The 5,211-nt window shown below is 30.9% G+C and overlaps 1 protein-coding gene across 1 annotated transcript in view; it reads right to left on the reverse strand.

Moving 5' to 3' along the window:
- The window catches only part of LOC111635216 (E3 ubiquitin-protein ligase RNF19A-like), a gene marked incomplete at its 3' end in the record, with an annotated part of 100,021 nt that extends 94,950 nt beyond the window's left edge, over positions 1-5,071 (reverse strand). Inside the window, exon 1 of the mRNA XM_023380112.1 lies at positions 4,870-5,071. The remainder of the gene's footprint in view (positions 1-4,869) is intronic.
- Positions 5,072-5,211: the final 140 nt, after the last annotated feature.

Consider the following 5,211-nt stretch of genomic DNA (forward strand, 5'->3'; position numbering starts at 1 on the left):
GGGGTGCATATACTTTTGGGATCAAACTGATCCAAGATCACTTCGATCGTACAAATCGTGTATACAAACGAACTACTGTGATCCGATCGATCTCTATTTGCGTATACAAACGCCATCTAGGATCAACTGGATCTCGATCAAACTAATCCTAGCGGAGGGTAGGATCGTTTGGATCGGATAAAAGAGATTAAAGATGGCGGCTTCCATGGTCGAAGTTAAGCTGACAGTGCATTTCTTCCTTTTTCTATTACTATTTCTTTTGATTGTAATAAAATGGGAACAAGATCCTTAAGTAAATTTTTGAAAGTAAGTCGACTTGTTCAAAAGTGTTCTTTAAAAACATTTGTCCTATATTCTAATGCAACCTCTGAAACATAGTTAGTTATTTTGCATACCGATTTCTTTTTTTTTTCTTACTTTTATATTGTGTTAAATAATTAACCAAAATTAATTCTTCTTCCTCAAATTCTGAATCTAATTCCGATAATATTTCTAAAATGATTCCTAAACTTGCCACCATCTTCGATCCTACTCGTATACTTTCCGCCATGACAGAAGCTATCTGTATCACGTGACAAGGACTGATCCGATTTTACAGATCGATCTATACAAAACGAAAAGTATATGCACCCCAGGATATTGAGAGTTACAGCAGGTTTCTGGTGTAAGCCTTACCAACAATGACCTTCAAGAACTGGCAGAACAAGGAATTCATATAGAACTGGAAAATAAGAGTTTATGAAAATGAAGAACCCAAAAAATTTCTCTACAGATTTCCTTAGTAAAAGTTTGGTAAGATAACCGAAATCGTTGATCAAATTGTAGCAAATAATCCAGATTTTGTAGAGAGTGCAAAAGCAAAACGAGGCATTTTGGATGCGATCTTCTGTTACTAACACTTGCTTAAGGAATGAAAAAAGGTCCAAATGAAACTACATGACGTTATTGCAAAAACAAGAATTTCAGAAATGCCAGGACCTTCCTCACAAAAAATGAACTTTGCATTTCTGTGTGCTTATGTTTATGTGCTATTTAACATATATTATTATACAAATTAATATAAAAATAACTTAAAATTAAAGTAAAATTTGTTTATTTTTAGTCGCATGTTCCCCTAACCCTATGATAAGTATGGTAACTATGATAAAAATGACCTCATTTAGCACTTTGTTGTCTAGGAACGTATCCCCCCGCATTAAGTGGTGTCTTACTGTAATTAATAAAAATTACATTATTATTCATTTATTACTAACTAAATACTAATCTATTTCTAATCTGAAAACTAACAGCTTTCAAAATAATTGTTCATATTTCAACAGATTAAAGATTTAAATAATCATTAATCTGTTTAAATTTGATATGAAAAACTAAAACTAATCTATAAACAAGGCAACCAATATATCAATATAAGCAATCTTTGCACTTTTTATATATTTACATAAAGGCACAAAAAATATATTAAGTTATCAAATACATTAAGTACTGTACAAATTATTAAATCCATAGCAATTTTTTACAGGTGGTTTTCTATTTTAATTAATTTTAAACACAGTTATATTTCTTAAAATATAACTGTGTTTAAAATTAATTAACAAAATAACTATTATTTTGTTGAAATATTTAAAGAAGATAATTAAGTAATTTATAATTTAAATAACAAATGTTACCATATAAAATTTCCTTAACTATACATTCATTAAAAATGTAATAAAAATTTTGGTACTTTTCAGTTAATGGGACACAAGAAGATGATTGCGTTTAACAATTTAATCCATACGACTGTGCCAGCTCTCAGGGCCGGATCATCGCATACACAAATGAGACAAAATGTCTAGGGCCGGTTTTTAGAAGGGCCCAGTCAAACTGTGTATTTTGAAAAGATTTGTAAATAACATAGTTTACTTTTCTATTGGACAACAATACAGTATATAATAAATAAAAATATATTGCTTTTTATATGGTTATTGTGAATTCTAAAATCTAAAGAAAATGTACGTGGGTTGTTCAAAAAGTTCCCGAACTTTTTGAATAGCGCGCCTCCAGTTGGTTATTTTTTAATTCGCCTGGAGGCGTTGTGTCCACGGAAACCTCCCGAGTAACCTCCTTCAACCCGTTTGTTGATATCTTGTTTTGGTGATTAGTTACGGCTGTTTATGTGAAGTGGTGTTTGTGGGGTTCGGCAAAAAATCGGATCTGCGGAAATCAGCTCTTTGAAAGAACAGCGTTGTTCTGTGAAATTCTGTGTGAAACTCAGAAAATCCTTTACGGAAAATTCCCACAAGTGGGTGAAACAGCCCCCGCCCCAAAAAGCTCAACAAGTTCGCTCAAATGTTAAGGTGATGTTGACTGTTTTTTTTTTGGTGCAAAGGGGGTTGTGCATCACCTACAGGCCAGACAATCAACACGGAGTACTACCTGGTGTTATGAATTGCCTAACAGACAAAATCAGGCGAAAATGGCCCGAACTTTGGAGGAGCGGCGAGTGGTTCTTTCACCACAACAACGGTCCGGCTCATTTGTCCCTCAGAACACATGAGTTTTTGGCCAAAAACAAGACTACTGTGCTTCCCCACCCACCCTACTCACCTGACCTGGTCCCATGCGACTTTTTCCTGTTCTCCAACAAACTAAAGAACGCGCTCAAAGGAAAAACATTTGCCACCATTCCAGAGATAAAAAAAAACGACGGAGGAGCTTATGAACATTCCGGAAAAAGCGTTCCAGGACTGTTTCAAAAAGTGAAAGTGTATATGCTGCAGAAAAGGCTACTTTGAAGGGAAACCCGACAAATAAATTGTATGTGAAGTATTCTTTTCTTTTTTGTAATAAATAAAGTTTGGGAACTTTTTGAACAACCCTCGTATTCTTATGTTTCTTCTTATTTAAAGTAAAACTCCCAACAATTTAGAATATTCTTTATAGCGATAAGAATAATATTAACTATATGTATTCTTAAATCTTGTAAAATATTGTTAAATAAGTTTGCTTTTATCTTTTATAAAACAGCTGCAGTGTCCATATGCAATTTAACAGAAATAATAGTAACAAGATTTATTAATTGAAAGAGCCAGGAGGGGACCCAGAAGAAGAAAATGTCTAGGGCCCCAAAGTGGTTTAATACGGCCCTGCCAGCTCTGAGTAGCCCACTTAACTGTTTGTGGAGTACTTGATGTTATATAGTTTTAGGGTTCAGTTTTAGATGTGAAACCCCTCATTCAGAGTGTAAATCCTACCCATTGCAGTACATGTCAGCTGATGTTCTGTTAACTGAAAAATACCCAAATTATCATATAAAAATTATTCTAGCAAATAATTCTATTATAATAAAGGTTTGATCAAAAATATCATCATCATTTACATTTTAATTACATATATATCATTAATTTAATCAAGTTTTGTTCCCAGAAGCATTTGAAGAAATTATTTGATAAAGTGTTTATTGAGATATAAAAAGAAAATAATTTGTTCAACCAATCTCAATTAACTTGAAAGAAATCTTCAATTTTATTAAACTGAAAGTATTTTAAAAAATAATTTTATAAATTTTGAAATCTAACAAGTAAAGCTATAACATATAATTTGCAACTCGTGGTATATTTAATGTAATTTAATAAACTATGATCTGATATAGGTTTATGTGCAATAAACACATTAAATGTAACTTTAATCTATATCACACAACAATGTCAAAACTTTTTACTGTATATTAAAAGTACTTTCATATATTTCATTTAAGGCTTTGTCAGTTATAAGATATTTAAACAGAATATCTTATAACTGAGGAGGCCTTAAATAAAGTAGACAAAAGTACTTCTTATATAAAAAGCTTATAAAATTGTTCTATGTTTGTATATAAAGTTATATTTATTTGTTCATAATGTCAGTATTCCACATATTTATAGTAAACACATTGTATTAAAAGAATGAATATAAAAATTATACAATAAAACAGGAACAAAAAAATATTTCCAGAAATTGCTATTTTACACAAATGTTATTATATACTAGCTGAAACATTCCGCCCTCCTTGGAAAAACGAGATATTAATAAAGTTAACATACTCATACAAAAATACATACATAAAGAAAAAGAATATGTACCATACTTATAGGGACTCACTGACAGTATGACACATGTAAAAAATGGCAATGATAATACATTCAATAATGTATACATTTTAGTCAAACAGGCTGACCAATCAAATTTCATTTGACCAGCCTATGTCCACTTCAGCCCATTAATGACCACAACGTTAGCCTATTATATTCAAACTTCACAGTTCACTTCACACCCACTGGCCTCCAGGCAAAACTTCTTATTCATGCGAAATACCTGATAAGAAGCAGGTGTGAACTATTTACACTTGCTAGTGATATTGTAATTTATCAAAGCTTATAAAATCGAATGATTACGGAAATAGAAAAAGTCTATATCCTTCCCGGGACTATCCCGAGTATATGTATTAAGTTTCATAGAAATCGGTTCAGCCGTACTCACATAATATACGATTAGATACAGACGTGAATTCAATTTTATGTATAGAATTTGAAATTGAATAGAGGAAACACACATTTTGAAAGCTTTAAGAGTGGAAAATACATGTTTCGTAATAAAAACTATAACATTTTTAAAGGTTTACTTTATTTGATAAAATAGATTTGGAAATGGATCGTTTCCTGAACAGGTCGGATGTCACAACAGGAAAACGATACACTAAAAATATGAGGAATTTTTACTTCTTAAACGAAAGTTTACATTTATTTTTCTTCTATTCCGATAATTTCTGCTTTAGTTATTTACGCAAATACATTAAAATAATCCATATATGAATATAAATATACAAAATAAATTAAGCCTAATATAACTTACCACATCGGGATTAGTTTTTGTAATTCTAATCGAATAATTTGATAATTTTTATTTATTGTTGAGTTAGAACTTATAGAAAGAGGACAAAACATTCGTAGTTTTATACGGTGAACTAAAAAAAAAAACATAAAAGTTGGTTATACAAACTAAAAATCGAACTTATCCGGAACAGTCATCACTCAAGCCTTCGGTTGCTCTGGTAACAAGATTACAAAAATGAAAACAACAGTATTGGGTGTGAAAATTTCGGCCTTTTAAACATTAAATAATTTATATTATTTTATTTTATTTATTATTTCTTATACAAAATTATATGTTTCTAAATCGTATATATCGAGATTT

The sequence above is a fragment of the Centruroides sculpturatus genome, unplaced genomic scaffold, assembly GCF_000671375.1.
Source record: "Centruroides sculpturatus isolate CEXI.00-Female unplaced genomic scaffold, Cexi_2.0 scaffold878, whole genome shotgun sequence".
Taxonomy (NCBI): domain Eukaryota; kingdom Metazoa; phylum Arthropoda; class Arachnida; order Scorpiones; family Buthidae; genus Centruroides; species Centruroides sculpturatus.